Genomic DNA, 20661 nt, shown 5'->3' on the forward strand with positions numbered 1-20661 from the left:
GGGAACCATTGAATACTACAGAAATTGCATCTCTTGTTATTAAGAAGATTGAGGCTCATGTGTTGAGAGACATGGTGGTTCAGATGATGCGATGGAGTGTTACTGATTAGCTCGGAAAGATTTAAAGTGATTTTTCAGAAGACGAGCAGTCTTCAGCAAATAAAGGAGAAACCGAAAACCTTCTGTAGGTATGTGAGGATTAAAATGATGACTGGGGTAGGAATAGGGCCAGTCAAAGACAGAAGTGGGATGTTGATTGGGGACCCTGTGGAGTTGGGAGAAGTACTAAACGAACATTTCCCATCGGTTTCCACTCAGATAAAGAGAATAATGTCGTGAAGAAGAATGAGATAAGCGATATTAGAATAGAAAGGATCGATGTTAGTTATGAAGAGGTGTTATCAATTCCAGAAGGAGTGAAAGTAGACTAGTCCCCTGTGCTGGTTGTGATTTGTCCGAGGATTCTCTGGAAACCTAGGGAGAAGATAGCAGAGCATTTGGCTTTTATATTTGAGTCGTCATTGTCTACAGGTTTAGTATTAGAGGACGAGAGGATCGCAAACGTTGTGCCCTTGTTCCAGAAGGACAGCAGAGATGACCAAGGTAATTATATATCAGTGAGCCATATTTCTGATGTAGGAAAGGTTTTGGAAAGGATTATAAAATGTAAGATGTATAATCATCTGGAAAGCAATAATTTGATTTCAGATAGTCAACATGGTTTCGCCAAGAGTAGGCAGTGTCTCACAAACCTCATTGAGTTTTTTTTGATAATGTGACCAAGCATGTAGATGAGGGTAGAGCAGTTGACGTGGTATTCATGGATTTCAGACAATCCTCTGTTAAGGTTCCATGTGATAATCTGTTTGAGAAAATGCAGAGGCATGGGATTGAGGGTGATTTAGCCATTTGGATGAGAAACTGGCTTCCTGAAAGAAGGCAGCGAGTGGTAATTGATGGAAAATATACAACCTGGAGTCCAGTTACTGGTGGTGTGTCACAAGGATCTGTTATGGTGCCACTGCTGTTTGTTATTTCTATAAATAACTTAGACGCATCATAGGTGTATGTATGAGTCCATTTGCAGATGACACTGAAGTTGGTGGAGTAGTGGACAATTTGGAAATATGTTACAGGTTTCAGGGCGACTTGGATGGGCTGCAGAATTGGGTTGAGAGGTGGCAAATGGCGTTCAATGCAGCTAAATGTGAGGTGATGCACTTTGGGAAGAATAACAGGAAGGCAGAGTATTGGGTCAATGGAAAGATTGTTGGTAGTGTGGATGTGAAGAGGGGTATTGCAGTCCATGTGCATAGATCCTTGAAAGTTGCCACCCAGATTGAGAGTGCTGTTAAGAAGGCATGCAGTGTGTTAGGTTTTGTAGAGGGATTGAGTTCCGGAGCCGCAATATCATGCTGCAAATACACAATACGCTAGTGCGGATGTATGTCGGGAAGAATGAGAAAGCATTGGGAAAAAGTGCAGAAGAGATTTAGATTAGATTCCCTACAGTGTGGAAATAGACCCTGAGATCCAACAAGTCCACATCGACCCTCCCAACATAAACCCACCCAGACCCATTCTCCTATATTTACCCCAACTAATGCACCTGGCAATACGGGCAATTGAGCATTGCCAATTCACCTGAATTGCATATTTTGGGACTGTGGGAGGAAACCGGAGCAAACCCACGCAGACACAGGGAGAATATGCAAACTCCACACGGACAGTTGCCCGAGTCTGGAATTGTAACCGGGTCCCTGGCACTATGAGGCATCAGTGCTAACCAGTGAGCCAGCATGATGCCTGGTCTGGAGGGAAGGCCTAATGAGTTAAGGCTGAGAAACTTGGGTCTGTGCTCATCGGAAAGAAAAAGACTCAGAGGGGATTTGATAGAGACCTACAAGAGGATCAGAGAATTAGATAAGTAGACATGAAAGTCATTTTCCTAGGATGGTGACGTCAGTTTGTATGAATGTACATAACTACAAATTGACATGTGATAGATTTGAGACAGATGTCAGAGGCAGGTTCTTTACTGAGACAGTGGTAAGGGCGCGGGATACCCTGCCTGTCAGTGCAGTTAACTCAGCCACATTAGGGAGATCGAAACAATCCTTGGAGAAGCACATGGGTGATGATAGTTTCTTGGAAGGGGATGAGCTGAGAACAGTTCAAAGGTCGGCGCAACATTGAGGTCCGAAGGGCCTGTTCAGCGCTGTATTTTTCTATGTTCTGTGTTCTATGTCCTTCTCCACAGTAAGCATTCATACAAAGCACAGGTTTCATATCTCCCCCATCGAGAGCAGCAACCAGCAGAGACGGGCTTATTGATTTTTATGATGTCCCGGTACTCTTCACAGACACCTCTTTGCCCATCAGGAATTTATAAAACCAGTTATGACTGACTTCAACAAAGCAGCATGCTGCAATTGAGTTACGTAGAACTCAAAACTACAATAGACCGATCAAATTCAGACGTGTGATACATTACACCACAGGGCCGACCCACCGTCGACTTCCTTTCATCTTTTCCATGTATAATGGAGACATTTATATCGGGGGGGATACTAGATTACCAAGGTGAAAAACCAGCAAAGATAATTAGCGTCACTGCTTTAATTCAATACGTCACCCTTTGTGGTGCAGTGCCTTTCACTGGCAACTTGAACACATTCGTCTTCACGTGCCTCCTTCAGTGTTGCCTGCATGTCTGCTGGACGTTTCCATTGCTGTATTCACAGTCACTACGCGATTACATGATCCACTCCAGTGAAATCTACTTTCATAATCTGAGTCATGGCCTCTTCCTTTCAAGATCCTAAACAGGTTCAGCGAGAAAACTCTGGTCATTTCTAGCCCGGGATCTGGAATCAGACAAGTATCACGACACCCTTATTGGTGCTGCCAGCTCACCGGATACCAGCGCATCAAAATGAGGCCCTGTGACCACCAGCCTGTTCTGTGTCTTCCTGCAGTACATCTGCTGAACAACATCATATTAACACAGCTCCTCTTTCTTCATATTGAAATCCGATAATATGAACTTTTTCGAAACTTGGAGTGAGCAACTTTGAAGCTGAAGTTTGTTATGGAGTCAACGACAGACACAAGAGTGTCTACAACTCAGGTTTTAATTTTACAGTCATCATCACAGGAGGTCCCTGTTCAGTAGTCCAAGTTTGCATCGCACAGACCTGGATATAATTCCCACTCAGGTAAAGAAGATTTACTTCTCTTTTTGTGAATTATTAGAATGAAAACAAATCTTGCTTGCATACAGAGCACACACCCAGATCCTGCCAGAATCGGTCAGTAATTGCTTCCATCCGTATATAACGACAAAGGCAGCAGGTACACTGGAAAGGGCCACCGCAAATGCCCATTCAATAATATCATCTTTCCGAGTTGGATGTATCTCGCTGATCCTTCAGTGTCGCTGAGTGTAAATCCTGGAAATACCCCACGAGCTGCATGTCTGTGCTGAGGCGTTGAAAGCTTCAGGAAAGTAATTCATCCCCTCCATCACTGTGGTAATTCTGGATATGCAGTGAATCCTTTCCCATTGAGTGACGACTATATCCAGGAATCCGTTTCGAAAATTTAAAGGTTCCTATCAGACATCTGTAACCGTTTGAAATAAGTTGAGACGTGGACGAAGACAGTGAAATAAAGTGATAGACAATGATGCCTTGGAGGCATAAGGCAGGAAGTCAGCGCGGAACTGATGATGCAAAACTCAATGTCGGTGCCATTGGGTCAGCTTTTACTGCCCAATGCTTATACTTACTTACACATTACAGCTAGTCAATTCACCGCAATGACCTTGTTCCTCTTGATGTGATGTCCCCTCTGTGTGTATTAACGTGGTTCATGGGCCCCGATAGAATGAGCACATCCTCTTTCTCCTGTCACTTTAACCAGGTGAAAATACCAGTTTTAAATGAATGCAAGAAGAGATTATGTTTTTTCTGTGCCTTTTCAGTGGATAATTTTCAGCTATAAACTGTTTGTATTTGAAAATTCGAGGATTGAATACAATTCTCTGTGAGCAACATTGATCCGAAAACACATGTCCAAAGACTGTGAGGAAGTGGTTAAGCAACTCCACATATGGATGAGTGAGGGCATGCATGCTGTGGCGCCGTGGCTTAGTTGGTTAAAGCGCTTGTCTTGTAAACAAGAAATCCTGGGTTCAACTCCCAGCGGTGCCTATTTGTTGCGTTCATACTTGGGCTTGGTGTTTCGCAAAAATTACTGAGCACCTTTTTGGACTTTCACCCAATTATGATTTGGTGATCCGGGTTAAGTTCCAACAGTGAATGCCATTTTTTAATATTCCGAACTATTACTTATGTCTGTGGTTTCTTTCCATTATTCCACAAGCACTTCTGCTTCTGCTCCTCTTTTATTCCCCCCCCCCCCCACCCCCTTCATTACCAGATATCGGAATAATGAGATGAGGCAGGAGACGCTGCCGATTTGCCGGGGAATTTTGTGGCAATGGCAGAGATACCAACAACTGATCACTCTCATTCTCTGATGCCACCGTTCATACATTTAAACCAACAATATATCCATCAATGTGCTTCTTTATTTGTAGTATAATTGCATTTTTTCTTGTGGATTAGGTATTCAATTTTGAATTCGAAACAGTCATTATTGTTTGAGGAAGAAGTGTCGCCTTGCCTGGTTTGAAGTGACAGACCCATTATCCGGAGACTGTGAGCCCAGTTCAACGCATTCCAGTCAGTGGGCAAAAAGCCTCTCAGTAGCTGCACACTCAAATTGTCTCGAAATGTCGCACTGCTGCTTCACAGCGCCAGAGACCCGGGTTCAGTTCCCGCCTCAGGCGACTGATTGTGTGGAGTTTGCACGTTCTTCCCGTGTCTGTGTGGGTTTCCTCCGGGTGCTTCGGTTTCTTCCCACATTCCAAAGATGTCCAGGTTAGGTGAATTGGCCATGCTAAATTGCCCATAGTGCTAGGGTAGGGTTAAGGGTGCATTGCGCTTGGACTTGTTGGGCTGAAGGGCCTGTTTCCACACTGAAAGTAATCTAATGTCAGACTTTTCACAGGGCCGAAATAGGTAAAGAGCTGTATAGACAGGCAGAGTGTCGGAAAATGTAACAGGAAGAGGGTGAGGTGGATGCACAGAGACAAAGAGAGACATATGGAGACACATGCTGAGTTAGACACCGAAATGACCCATTCTCTATTCGACATTGCTGCAAACTGAGAGAAAGGAAACGAAAGTAGGCAATCATTTAAGCACAGCCTTTCACCAACTGAGAGCAACGGAAAGAGCATTATAGTCAATAAAGTCCTTCTGAATTTGTAAAGGTGACGGTTGTCTGTCATTGAGATAAAAATCCTGATTCAAAAGATAAGACTGATAATTTTCCCAGCATTATTATATAGAAACGTATAAGTAACGTGTTTCTGTCGATATAAAACTTTAACTCAGTTTCTCTCCACAGATGCTGTCAGGTCGACTGAGTTTCTCCAACAATTCATATTTTTGGTTCAGATTTACATTATCAAAGTAAAATGAAAATCAACATTCTGTTGATCGCTTCATTTTTAAAATCCATCAGAAAATATAACTGGTTACACTTTCAGACACAAATATACACGACAACGACTTTGCACATGCAAACTCACTTTCAAATTTAGGCCGTGGAAGACCCAAGACCGAACGTCTCCGTATCGTATTCGAGTCTAAACAATGCATTGGGAATTCACGTTTTCGCGACCTGCCAAATGCACAACTCTCAAATTGACCGACTGTAACAAGCTCCTTCGAAACAGCCTGTCCTCGGCAGAGTGGGATCGGGAGAATAATATTGATTCACGGATAAGTTTTCAACTACAAATTCACTCTGTCATCACGACCACGTTATTACATCTCAGGAACCGTACCTGAATGTACCGCACCTCAGCAGAAAGTGGTAACTTTAAATGCTGGAGATCAAAGTCAATAAGTGTAGCACTTGGAAATCACAGCCTGTAAGGCAACATCTGAGGCGCGGGGAATCGACGATTCAAGCATTCCTGACGAACATCTTGTACGCGAAACATCAAATTTCCTGCTCCCCGGATGCTGCTTGACCAGCACCACACTTTTTGACTCTATTCCCACCTCAGCTGATCTGCTTCGGAAAATTGAAGTTTGAATCTTCTGTCACATGTTTGACAGCTTGCAACATTCCATTCCTCATAAAACTCAGATCATCCAAATTACTAAATAAAAATAAACTGTAGATGCAGGAAATCTGAAACACAAGCATAATTGCTGGAGAAAATCTACATTCTCTGATATCAACTGAATAGTTGAACATTAAACTGAACAGGCAAAGAAAAAGCTGCAATTTGATAAATGCAACACTTCGTTTCTCCAAAAAAAGACATCATGAAATGCAGTGTTTCGACCAGGCTCTCACCGTCTCAAATACCGATAGGAGTGGGGAAATAAATGTTGGCCCAGTCATTGCTGAACAAATGAATAAAAAGACTTATTGCGTTCCTAATCAGTTGGTCCCCCGGCAGACCATGTTAATGTGATCCACAAAGCAGGACAGCCAGGTCCCTCTGTATTTCAGATTCCTGTAATATCTAATTTAAATAAAAGGGTCGTTATTGAATGTTCCTGCGAACATCTCATTCTCCACTTCATACTGCATTGGTCAATATTTTACTCACAAACTTCCTCATCTCGACATCACTCATTTTTTATATCCTTAACGTTCTCTTCATGGTTTACCTTTCAAACTATTTTCCCAAGTACATGCCCATTTTTATTAAGTCGAAAACTAAGCTGAGATGATGTCTGTTGGAAATCCAAATATCGCTCAATCACACTTTGTCCCTTGTTTAGTGTGTCCGTGTAAAACACGTTAAACTTGTGCCCTCTCGTTTTGAATTCCACCATCCTGGGTAAAACCATGGCCTAGGCCAGTCACCGATCCAACCCCAGTCATGAGTTTATAAACGTCTAGAAGTTTACACACCAGCCTGGAACACTGCCGGGAAAAGCCCCTGCTCAAACACTCTCTACTTACCACTCAAGCCCTCTCGACACTGTAACATCCTTGTAAATCTATTCTGCACTCTTTCAAGTTTTACAATATCTTTCCGTTTGAAGGTGATCGGAGTTGTCAGCAGTATTCTAAATGTGGCTCCACTAATGCTCTGTACAGCCAGAACGTGACATGTGAACTCCAATAATCAATGTTCCGACTAATGAAGGCAGGCGTGCTAAATGCTTTCTTCACGAACTTTTCTACATGTGACACCTATTTTCCTGCTCTCGCAATATTAGCCGTGACTGAGAAGTCGTGCTTCTCTTCTTAACTACTATATTCTGCTGCCTTCACGAATCTGCGGACCCACATGCAAAGTGACTCTGTTCCTTTGGGTTTCCCAGTGCCCTACCGTTCTTTGAGTACTTCCATGACGTGTTACTTACAAAATGCATCGCCTGATGTTTTTATTGTTATTGTCAGCTCCCCCATCTGCTCATTTGACAAATCCACCTCTGAAATCCTGGAACCTAAGATCTTCTTCCTCACTGTTAACCACTTTGCCAATCTTCATATCCTCCTCAAATTTTCTTATCATTTCCCCAATATTATTTCTATATTGTTTATGTGCAATCACAAACATTAAGGGACACAGTATTGATCCTTGTGGTACACCACTGAATACCCGTTCCACGTCACAGAAACAGCACCTTCCTTTGGGTTCCACCACCCAAATAAGTTTGGATCCAACTTAACACGTGACGCTGTATCCCTTTTATATTAAACTTGTTACCAGTCTCCGTTGTGGGATCTTGTCAAAGGCTTTCTAAAATCCTCATAAACTGAATCAATTTCACTATCCTCGTTTACACATCTGATCACGTCCTAAAAAAATTTGTTCTGTCAGGCATGACCTCCTCTGACAAAACCATGCTGACTCTCGCTGGTCAAACTTTCTCTGAAGAAATTGCAATTAATTCTCTCCCTAAGGGGCTTTTCTAAACGTTTCCCTACATGTGATGATCGACTCACTGCTCTGTAATTTGCTGCATTATCTCTGCCAGCCTTAGTGAAAACTGGAACTGTGTTAGTAGTCCTGAAATCCTCTAACTACTCCCAGGTGGCCAAAAAGGAATGTAAAACATTGGTCAGAACACGTGTAATTTTCTCTCTAGTCTCACAAAGCAACATGAATCATAACTCCATCCCGAACTGTGCATTTGCCCACTTTTAGCCTGTCAAAACTCCAATACCGTCTCAGTCACGATGTGAAATGGCTCAAGAAACTCTCAGTCCCTCGTCCATGCATTATGTACCCATATATTACCACACAAGGACTGTTCCCCGGCTGCATATGTAAGGTGAATCGCTCAGTTATCCCATTAACTGACACAACTGTACTATCACACTGGAGGAAGATCATTCAGGTATTATAAGTGAAAAAGCTGTTTCAGCCTTTGCGCTTATAAATCCTTTTAGCTTCGATAACCAATGGCACATTGTCAGAGTGAGAAAGTGTTTTAGTTTTCTCTATCTGAAAAAATGTCACTAAGTTCCACCTCCTGCAGAAACTCCAGTCTGTTCAGATTTGACATGAGTTTTCTTTTCTCTCTTTCTCTGTTGTTGATCGCATTCAAAATAGATCTGCGATACAAATCCCATGCTGAATTAATAGATCAAAAGGCTGATGCCTGTGGCTCACATTGTAATAGGATCAATCGACAAGAGAAGTTTTCAAAAGGAACAGAGGACTGTCTTTGGCGCAGAGGATCATTGAGCACGGACAATCTTAGGCTACTAAAAGGGCACACGCATGACCTTTGCTCCTTGATCATTCACAGTGTCAGATGGCCTGAGACAGAGATGTGGGCCAAGGAACATGTTCAAAAGCAGAAGGTGCTGGAACAGCCAAGCAGGTCTGGCAGCATCTTAGAAGAGAAATAAGAGTTAGCATTTCCGGTCCAGTGACCCTTCTTCAGAACTGATGGTACTTACGAAATGTTGACCTATATGCAGAAGATAGGGTGGTGGGACTGGGGTAAGAAGTAAACGGTAGGTTGGTGTCGAACTCAAAGAGAGAGAAGAAGAATTGGGCAAACTAATGGATAATGATCAGGCTGGGAGGGTGAGTAGCTTTATATGGCGACTGTTAGTGACTAAACATGGATAGTGTGTAATGGCTGCATTTGTGATAACAAGGAGTGGCGTGTGAGGTAGAGGGCGAGGAGATGGATGAGTTCAGGTCCTAAAAGTATTGAAATTGATGGATTACAGAGGTCTGCAGCATCCCCAAATGGAAAATGAGATGTTGTTGTTCACGCATGTACTGAGCTTCTCCGCAACATTGCAGTAAGCCTGAGACAGAGATGTTGGCGAAGGAACGGGCTGGTCCGCTAATGGGGCAGGGAAGTGATAGATTAGGGACTTTCTAGAAGATGGAACTTGGATTTTCTGAAAAGCAGTCACTTCGTCCACACTTCATTTCCCAAGATAGTGCAGACCACATAGCGATCAGTAAATGCAGTAGACAGGGTTGTGCGAAGTGCAGGCAAAGTGTTTCTTCACCTGGAATGTGTTTTTGGGCCATTGGGTACTTAGGAGGGAGGACGTAAATGGACAGTTGAGGAGAAACAAGATGTTAAAAGGAAGGATTATTCAGGAGATGTTATGAGAGATATTGGAAATCATGAGGCTAAGAAACCTATCATGAAGTCAGTTTCCCAAATGATTGTAGCAATTGGAACAAGGTTGAAGAGTTAATGACACAAATGAATAAGTTTTAGTAGCCATTACAGAGACATGGTTACAGGGTGGTCATGACTGCGAGTTAAATATCCAGGGTTTTCAGACTTTTCGGAAGGACAGACAGGAGAGACTGATATTCAAGAACAACTTCAACGCAGAACTGTGAGATGGTATAACTTCGATAGAGAATGAGTTTGAATCCATTTTGTTGGAAATTAGAAATTCTAAGAAGAAACGTTCACTGATAGACGTAGTCTGTAGACCACAAAATAAACGATTACATTGGGGGAATAAATACACAAAGAAATAAGTAATGCTGTTCAAAATGGGACGGATATTAACTTTGAGGATTTTGATCGACATTTAGATTGGTCGAACTAGCTCAGTCAATGTTGCCTTGAGGAGGACGTTGTTGGACTTAATCATGACAGTTTTCTGAACACTATGTCAAAGAAACGGCGAGGTAGCAAGCTATCGTCGATCTGGTCCTCTGTAGTGAGACAGGAAAAATTAAAAAAACTCATCGTTAAGGATCCGCTTGGAAGGAGTGATTACAGTGTGTTTGAATTGAGAATGCAGATGGAGAGCGTGAAGTTAAAAGCCAATGCCAGATTCCTGTGCATATGCAAGGGGCTCTGCAATAGATAGGGGAGAGCCTGGCTAAAGAAGACTCAAAACAAAAAAAAATGGTGGGCCAGCTGATGAGCAAAGCTTTCAATTACATTTTTCAAAAGTCTGAGCACAATTATATTCCAATGTAAAGGAAGGCAGTAAAAAAAGGTGCAATCTGGCATGGCTATCTCAAGAAATAAGGGAGACTGTCAAATTGAAGGAGAAGGCATACGAAGTGGTTAAAATCAGCATGAAACTGGAAGATTCGGAAAGCTTTCTGGGTCAAAAAAAGCCACAAAAGTGCTGTAATGAATAGTAAGATTATAAAGATTATAAAGACGTTTAGAAGAAGTTTCGACAAAAATATACAGCGAAAAAGAGTGGTTAAAGTGAATGTTGGTCCTTTCGGCATTTAGTTATGGGATGTGATGAAATGTCTGAGCCATTGAACAGTTATTTTGTATCGTTCTTCACAGTGGAAGACACTAATACATGGCAGTAGTTGAAAAGAGATAGATGTCAGTGAGGACCTGAAAACAATCTTTATTTCGTGTTGGGCAAATTAATGCAGCTAAGGATAGACAGTCTCCTCTCGCTGAAGGAATCCATCCCAAGGTGTTAAAAGAGTCGGCGGGGGAACTAACAGGTGTATAGGCGGAAATCTTGCAAATTCGCTGGACTTTGTGGCAATTCGAGCAGATTGGAAACAGTAAATCTGGCGCCACTGTTTAAAAAAAGGAAGGAAGACAAGAGAGTGGGTTATAGACCCACTAGCTTAACTTCTGTATTAGAGAAGGTGCTTGAGTCCACTATCAAGGACGGGGATAAAAGGTCACTGCGATAGAGATTGAACAGACCCAGCACGGACTCATGTAGAGCAGGTCATGCTTTACAAATATATTGGTATTCTGTGAAGACATGACGAGTATGGTGGACAACGAGGATACACTGAATGCGGTGTACCTAGAGATCCAAAAGACCTTCGACAAGGTGCGCACAAGAGGCTGATGCATAAGTTGAGGATGCATAGTGTTAGTGGTCGAGTATAAGTATCTATCTAGGTTTGGTTAAATAACAGGAAGCAAAAAGTGGCGATAAATGCGTAGTATTCTGGTGGCCAGCAGTGAGTAGTGGTGTGCCTCAGTGATGTGTTTTGGAACTGCAGTTATTTACAATTTATATAAATAATTTGTAGTTGGGGACAATTTGGAGCACGTCCAACTTTACAGATGACACGAAAATGAATGGCAGAGGACAGAGTGCAGAGGAATGTCAAACTTTGTAGAGGAAATAGTTACATTAACGAAATGGGCAAAGGTTTGGCAGATAAAATATGAAGTCATCCATTTTGTTAGAAGTTACAGGAGAAAGGGTTATTACTTGTCGACTAAAATGTTGAAGCATGCTGCTGCACAGGGGGACGTAGGAGTCCTTGTTCATGAATCACAAAGGTCGGGTCTGCAGGTACAACAAAGAATTAGGTATGCAAATGGAATGTTGTCTTTCATTACGAAAGGGAGAGGTTATGTTGCAGCTGTACAGGGTGCTGATGACGACATTCTTAGAGTACTGTGAGCAGGTTAGGTCTCATTACTTGAGAAAGGATGGACTGGCACTGGAAGGGGTGCAGATGGGGTACACTGGGATAATGCTGGAGTTGAGGGGATATGGTTATGAGGAGAGACTGAGTAGATTGTGATTATATTCATTGGAATTCAGAAGAATTAAGAGATACCTTATAGAAATATGTACAATATTGAGGGAATATGTAAGATAGAAGTAGAAAGGATGTTTCCACTGGCGGGTGAAATTTGGAAAAGAGGGCACAGGTTAAAATGTGTTGCTGGAAAAGCGCAGCAGGTCAGGCAGCATCCAATGGGAAGATACATTTCAGTCAGAACCTCCTTGAGGACTTCTCAGTGCTTTTCCAACAATAATGCATTACCCAACACCACCCAGAACAGAACAGCCAAATTGATCAGCATCGCATGAATGACACAATATCGACACAGATCCACTTCCTCCTCCACCAAATACTCAGACAGGCAGGTTGTACCATCCACAAGATTAAGCGCAGAAATTCACCACGCCTCCTTAAACAGTACCTTTCACATTCACAATCACGTCCATCTCAAAGAGAGCACAGCCTCAAGATTAGACGGAGCAGATTCAGCACACAATTGATAAGGAACATTTTAAACAAAGGGTTGATACTCTTTGGAATCCTCGATTCCTGATGAAGGATTTTTGCATGTAAGGTCAATTTACCTGCTCATCAGATGCTGTCTCACCTGCTATGCGATTTGCAGCACTACACTCTTACATCTAATCTACAACATGTGTAGTCCTCACTTTCATAATTAGAATTCTTTGCCCAGTGAAGTAGTTGACACCATTTCAGTAAACGTTTTTAAGGCCATGACCTTATTTTTGAACAATAAAGGAAGTAAGGGATACAGTGAGAGGACGGGTAAATGGATCTGAGCGCACGAAATGATCAGCCATGAACGTATTGAATGGTGGAGCAGACTCGACGGGCTGTAGGGCTTACAGCTGCTCCTATTTCTGAGATTTCAGGACTGCATGTTTCACATCTTCAACAATTGGAGGGGAAGATTCCACAGTGCCGTGTGGGGAGGTGTTGTGAGTGAAGACAGAATGCATCAGTGTGTCCCAGACGGAAGGTTACATGCGGAAAGCAGAGAAGGGAGGTGAGAGGAATATGTGTGTGGTGATGGCATTTTGCTGGAGCTAGTGGAATTGCAAAAAGCAATCGATGATCACTTGAAGCACCACAGCGCATAAAGCTACAGAACAAGTTCTGGAAAATAGGATGACAGTGGATAGGCGCTTGATGCCTGACATTGGCAAGAAGGGCCAAAAGGCCTCTCTACTTGCTGTGAAAGTCCCAGACTCTTTGAGAAATTAATTGAACCAGCCTTTTGTGGCGACAAGATCAGTCAGAATCCGGGATTTCTTCAGCAAGTAATACAATTCTTTATTCCTTGAAGCCTATCTATCAGATTACCTGCCATTACACACCACCTACGAATAGCAACTAAATGTCTCCATTAACCGATTTTCTCACTCCTAGCCAGATCGTTATCCACTCCATTGTCCAACTGTTCTTCTCCTTCTTTGGGTTCTTTCCCTACCTGTCGTTTATTCCTTTATAAGCCAGAAATAAGAAACATAACTAAATACTTCCTATTTGCCTGAATAAGTGGAGTATTGCAAAGCATGTTGCAGGAGAAGCACAACAGATAAGGCAGCATCAAAGTTGGAAGATAAAATTTCAGTCAGAACCTCCTTGAGGACTCCTCAGTGCTGTTCCAACAATAATGCATAGCCCAACACCACCCAGAACAGAACAGCCAAATTGATCAGCACTGCATGAATGACACAACATTGACACAGATCCACTTCCTCCACCACCAAACACTCAGACATGCAGATTGTACCATCCACAAGATTAAGTGCAGAACTTCACCACGCCTCCTTAAACAGTACCTTTCACGTTCACAATCACGTCCATCTCAAAGGTAAAGGACGACAGGTGGGTAGGACAACCCGAAAAACCAGTTGCCATACTGACCTGGAAATATTTTGCCATTCCTCCCCGGCACTTCGTCAACATTCTGGATTTCCTTCCCTTACAACGTGGATGTACTGATAGCCCATGGAAAACAAGGGTTCCAGAAGGCTGCTCATCATCACCTTGTACAGTCAAATTAGGAATGAGCAATACATCCTGACACTGTCTTGAATCTTCCCATCCGAAAGAAGAATGATAATTAAATGATTTGGTGTTTTTTTTAAAAAAGCTAGCCCTTACTAAGGTATTTCTGTTTTCATTTCAGAATTATTAAAGATGAGGATTTTCATTGGAAACTGACACGACACATCACATCGGTATCTGATGGAGTTGTTCAGTTTAAAGGAGCCTGAATACGTCGGCCTTTGAAAATGAAGGAGAAAACAACATTGCGAGTCGAGTGAAACCATTCACGTGTGCTGTCTATGGGCTGGGCGTCAGCCAATCATCTGGACTGCCAATATATAACTGGAGGAACGCTGGAGAGAACCTTTGGACATGTTCTCACTGTGGAAAGTATTCAATTATTCGCCTACCATGACAATTCACCCGGCCACCCTGGGGAAAAGCATTTCACCTGTTCTGAGTATGAGAAGCGATTTGTGCAGTCATCTAACCTGCTTTGCACTAATGCATTCACACTGAGGAGAGATCTTTTACTTGTTCAGATTGTGGGAAATGCTTTCAAAAAAAAAGTTCTCCAAAACTGGTATCACAAATGTGTTCATACTGATGAGAAATAAATCAAGTATTCTCATAGTGGAAATGGGGTCAGCCCGTCATCTGATCTCACTTTTCATCTGGGAACTCACTGAAGAGAGACCGTACACCTGCTCTAAGTGTGGGAAAGGATTCACTCGAGTATTTGGTCAGCTGAGACACCAGCTGTTTCACAGAGAAAAGAGACCATTTGTCTGTTATACGCGGGAAGAAAGTACTTGATTTCTGCAACCTGCTGAAATACAAGCGAGTTCACACCGTTGAAAGGCCATTCACCTGCTCTGAATGCGGGGAAGGATTCACTCCATTAACACACTTGCTGAGACTTCAGCGAATTAACATTTGCAAGGGGTCATTTATATGTTCAATTTTTGGGAAAGGATGCACTTAAATCTTCCATTCCGGTAATACACCAATGGGTTACAAGTGAAAAGAAACCGTTTAAATGTCCAGAATATGGGAAGTGCTTTATATGTTCCCAGGAACTGAACTCCTTTCAACGTGTTCACATTGATGAGAAACCATTCACGTGCTCTCACTGTGGGACTGACTTCCCACTGTGTATCGACACAATTTAACTGCTGCATCTCCTCAAGCAGTGATTACATTTCTCAAGGACTTCCATTGCAGTGAAACACAATCCGTAATTCTGAATGCATCAAATACATTTTTTATACACATCAACTTTGAATAACGAAGAAAATGCTCAAGAACAGAGTGCAAATGCATATCCACCAGTCTCCTCTCATTGGAGAGAAATTGGGGAAAACAGTATATTTGATGTGATTGATACTTGAGCAATTAAAACCCAGTTCAATTAAAGAAGCTATTCACATCCAATGAAGTAAACGTCTACTGATAGAATGAACACAGTTCATTTCTGGATGCAATAACAGCAGGATACAATCACATTTGACCTCACTGGAATGTGGGTGCCACCGTCGATATGCAGACTATAGGAACTATTCTCTTCATTAGACAGACAAGTGACTGGTGGTGATTTGAAAATGTGTTGCTGGTAAAGCACAGCAGGTCAGGCAGCATCCAAAGAACAGGAGATTCGACGTTTCGGGCAAAAGCCCTTTATCAGGGATCACTGGTGGTGATTTAACCAGTGGGCTCCAAGACCTCAGGCAACGGAAGAGGTTGAGAAGGACAGTTGCTTATGGTATTCTCAACCCGTTGATGGGAACGGAACCCATGATTTCAGCATCACACTACTTTACAAACAAGCAACCCAGCCAACTGAGCTAAACCAATCTGGTGCATCACATGTGCGGATGAATTATTGAATTCATTGCTACACATAGTGTAGATGAACGGCCTCTACCCACAAAGCGTTTACTGTCGTTTCATCAAAGCATTGTTACGCCTGACGCTCTTCTCACAGTCATAGCATTTACTTTTTCGCGCAATGGTATGAACAAGCCCATATCTGCTGAGATTGGAGAACCAAGTGAATCCCTTATCACACAAGGGGCAAGTGTTTGTCACTAATGTGAATAATCTGTGCTCACTGAGTACAGATGACCACGTGAATCGCTTCCAACACTCAGTGGAGGTGTATGGTCTCCATCCAGTTTTTATCAAGTTTGTGCATCTGCAACTTTACTGATTTAATACACCTCTTCTCAAGCACAGAGCAGAAGGATGTACACGCTCTAGTTTCAATTCGACTGGTTGACATTAGAATGGATTGTGGAGGTTATCTCTGCCCAAACGGAGCGGAAAAGCTTCTCTCCCAGTGACGAAGACATATGTGCGACATTATGCTGGATCCCCTAGTGAAAACTTGCCCACTCATGGAACACTGAACGAGTTCTCGCCCATGGGAATAACTTGATCTTGAATTCAGACCCTGAATCCCTCTCTCCAGGCTCTACAGCCTTAACGTCTGGAAAAGTGCATCTCTCCCATTGACCACGGAGGTGAAGCCAGCATGCGAATGCCCCTCCCTCTCCTGTAATGATGAAAGTCTCAAGGCGTGGAATGCTGGGTACTTACCCAGCCATTGAATCTAATTGTTATAGAGAGTTGATTATATTCATTCCTAATTTTCTTTTTCCTGCATTTCAAGCTTCTGCTTTCAAATGATCATTGGAAAATAAAATTGGCTCTTGAAAAGACATCTTAAATTGCATGCATCTATCACATCTCTTAAACCCTCTCGCCAACATAACCTTTTCATTAAAATACCTGACTCCTCAAACCATTTGGTAAATTCCCATCCTGAACTGACAGTGCTGGATTTTGGAAAGTTCTTTAACATTTGGATGGTTGGAACTCAAACGAAGAGGTGTATATGTCTCTTCTGAATGTCTCTCAACACATTTATTTATCATCTCATTTTACAGAAAAGCGGAAGGCAAGAAAACTGAAGTGTTTCTCTGCCCCCATTACTGTGTTATATTTTCAGCTACAGTGGATGTGAATCCATCATCATCCATACCTCTGCTCGCGATCTTTGCCATTGTCCAAACTGTCGTATCTTTAATAATGAATATTTTAATTTTGTGTGTTAGTTTGTTGTTATTTCTTCCAGTCATGATTAAATGAGGGTTGCATCACTGCAGGTCCCTCAGCTATGTGCTGCAAATTTATTCCACTCGTATACGTGGTCTCTTTCACAAGCATCACTCGGACTCTCCTCAGCTCCTGCTTGCTCCTGCTTGGGTTTTGGGGATGAGGCTATGGGGACACACAGAAGGATAGGAATTCAAGGGTAGAAAGGGAGATAGTTGTCCTTTTGACAGAGTGAGGGGACTCGGCAGGAACACTATCCCACTATGGACATTCACCAGAGAAACAGAGAACCCACTTATATTTTTATGGGTGACGATTGGGCCTTCGGGATGAAGGCGTTTGTAACAGACATTTGCTTGACACCTCTTGGCTCCACTCCACGGGGAAATGGAAACATGTATGGGAAATACAGTTGTGAACCAATTATAAGGGGAGGGGAAGGAGTTTCATAACTCTCCTAAAACAGTGCAAAAGGATGTGCGGTTTTCTCGTTGTTTGGTGAAAGGATCTCTCAGAGTGGTTACATGATATTCTGACAGAATGAGGGGTGATCGAAGGGCGAATATTCAATAGTCGTCGGGCACATTGGCACCAACACTATGCGTGCAAAATAGGGGTGAGAACATAGGGGCAGACAGCAGCGTGTTGGGAAGCAAGCTCAACATTGTGATCTCAAATGGGGTGATCTTAGGATGATGTGAAGTGCCACCTGCCCATTAGTGTAGAAACAGCAAGGTATATCGGCAAAGATATGGCCAAAGAGATGGCGCTAGAGGGAGAAGAAGTGGAGTGGACGAAGTGAAGGAATGAATTCACACTGGACGCATGACAACTGGGCAAGGTCTGAGATCATTGGGGTCGTGGGGCGGTGTGTTAGTTATTCACCCAGGCATATACAATGACTGTTTATCCAGAATGGCAGTGTGCATCGTGTGAGCAAACCTGGTAAGAATTGGCCGCGGGAAAGCAAAAAGACAGGATTCCATAGGAAACTGGATATTTCGCGTTATAAAACGCTGTAAGCAGCTCTGAAGAGTTCCAATTTATAATCCTCTGGTTTAATGAGGACTGTGATTAACGATGCCTATTTATAATGTGAGTTTAGCAGTTCACTGCTGTTTAGTAAGAGTCTGTCCGACGATCTGGAGAAATCGAGGCCATTACCTTTGGTCTAATTCTAGCTGGAGCTGAAATGACGAGAATCGTTGCGTGCAAGTCTGTTTCTGAGTGAGGCAGTTTGCTGGAGCAGTGCAGCTGGCGTTAGCTGCGGTGGTTTGGGTCCACCTGTGGGCATGAGCAATGCGACATCACTCACCATGAATGGCCTAAGAAGGCACTGCAGGAAGAAACCTCTCACTCAGCGTTAAGTCATTCGTATGAGGAACAGAAAATTGAGCAAAGTGTCGAACAGAATTCCGAACAGATGTTTCTATGACCCCTATCCATGTGCAAAATCGTCTGTTTGCAAAAGTTTATTCAGCAAGTGAATTAAGTTTCTAACCAGTAATGAAATCTAGAGGACAAGGCGAAATCTTCATGGGAGATGTTACTGCGTGAATTTACATTGACAACGGTCACATCAAATGCGTTCAGATCTCCCCCACCCCCACAGCCCCTCACTCTGCTGGAAAATTTGCCAATTTGTTTCCCATGTGGAATGGACAAACTTGTATTCATCTTAAAATGTGTTAGTGTTTGACAATGTATCTCTGAGAGTCATTGAGAGCAGATATTGGAAAGGTAAGATTTAAAATTACAGAGCGTCGTCCAAACTCAGGATAACTTTGAAACTAGCAAAACTGTGCCAGAAACAAGAACCTATTTTTAGACATGCTTGGCCAATTTTTAAACCTTTGGACTTAATGTGTTCAGTTTTCCAAATATTAGCTGGATGCCTGAAATGTTTACTCCAACTCAGGTGTGCAGTTGCGTACCAATGTTTCAATCACACTTTTTTCACTTTTCTGTACACTGAAATTACTCCATAGAGGCCAGCATCCTATTACTCAGACAAACCTCATGACAAGTGTGCAATACTTGACATAAGTTCGTCTTCGTCAGAGCCAGCTCTCAGACAGGATAGAATCTCCCACACTTTAATTGGACCAGCCAGCCAATAATCTCTGTATGAATCATATTAAATCAACCTCTATGAATTACACATGGCTGACCTTTACATCACATTACATTACATTACAGTGTGGAAACAGGCCCTTCGGCCCAACAAGTCCACACCAACCCGCCGAAGAGAAACCCACCCATACCCCTACATTTACCCCTTACCTAACACTACGGGCAATTTAGTATGGCCAATTCACCTGACCCTGCACATCTTTGGACTGTGGGAGGAAACCGGAGCACCCGGAGGAAACCCACGCAGACACGGGGAGAACGTGCAAACTCCACACTGACAGTCGCCTGAGGTGGGAATTGAACCCGGGTCTCTGGCGATGTGAGGCAGCAGTGCTTAAGCACTGTGCGGACTTTGTTTTAATCCCGACAAAACAATTATCATTAGCTATTCAAACATAGAAATACCTCATAATCATACACGTGGATAAAAGCTAATTCAGTTGCATTGATTGCCTCACTTGCAATTGTTGCAGCAGGAAGAGGAACTCAACTTTTAAGTGGAACAAACAGTAAGACAGAGAGAGATATGGGTGGGGGGAGAGACAGACAGAGAGAGAGAGAGAGAGAAAGAGAGAGGGAGAGAGAGATTTGTCGCTTGCACAACCACAACAGCTACAGAAAGCTGAAACTAAAACTGTGATTTTGTGGGATACGTCACAAATCTGGCTTCTTCTTTTGCATCAATATAAATACAAGGCTTCATAAACGTTTTGATTTTGTAGGTTTCTGGTAGTGATCTCGCCAATTCTGTCTCAACTTCCATTTCTTTCAGAAAAAAGACAGGGGTCAAAGTCATAGCATCGCCCCATTCAGTGATGGTTATGGAACAGATTTGTTTCGGCAAATGTGATTGATGTAAGGCTTAGTGCGGATCCTGATGATAATGTTTTCAAATATCAACTGTCCTTGCTCTTGTAGACAATAGAGAGTATGAGTTTGGAAGGCGCTGCCTAAACAGTATTGATTATTCTCTAACCTATGTACGGCTGTGACATATGCGCTGGCGTTCGAGGAAGAGGAATTTTAGTGTTGCCAAAGACGACAGCTACTTTGCCTGGGATGCCATCAGACTTCTTGGGCATTATTGAGGAAGATTCCAACTAGTAAGTTTTGTTGATTATGCTTTGCTGATAGTTGGATTCCATCCTCGGGCGACTGTCTTTGTGGAGAATGCACATTCTCTCCGTGTCTGCTGGTTTTTTCCCTGAATATTTCAGTTCCTCCGACAGTCCAAAGATGTGGTGGTCAGCTGGGTTGGCCTTGCTAAATTGATCACCGTGTTAGGTGCGTTAGTCAGGCGTAATTATATGGAA

The 20661-nt window shown here is 42.7% G+C and overlaps 1 non-coding gene across 1 annotated transcript; it reads left to right on the top strand.

Annotated features, from left to right (window-relative positions):
• The first annotated feature begins 4140 nt into the window (after positions 1-4140).
• On the top strand, positions 4141-4214 carry trnat-ugu (transfer RNA threonine (anticodon UGU)). The gene has a single exon. It is a non-coding gene; the product is annotated as a tRNA-Thr (tRNA).
• The last annotated feature ends 16447 nt before the right edge of the window (positions 4215-20661 follow it).

This window comes from Chiloscyllium plagiosum, unplaced genomic scaffold (genome assembly GCF_037043375.1).
Source record: "Chiloscyllium plagiosum isolate Xiang-an unplaced genomic scaffold, Cpla_swu_hap1 HiC_scaffold_50, whole genome shotgun sequence".
In the NCBI taxonomy this organism is placed as follows: domain Eukaryota; kingdom Metazoa; phylum Chordata; class Chondrichthyes; order Orectolobiformes; family Hemiscylliidae; genus Chiloscyllium; species Chiloscyllium plagiosum.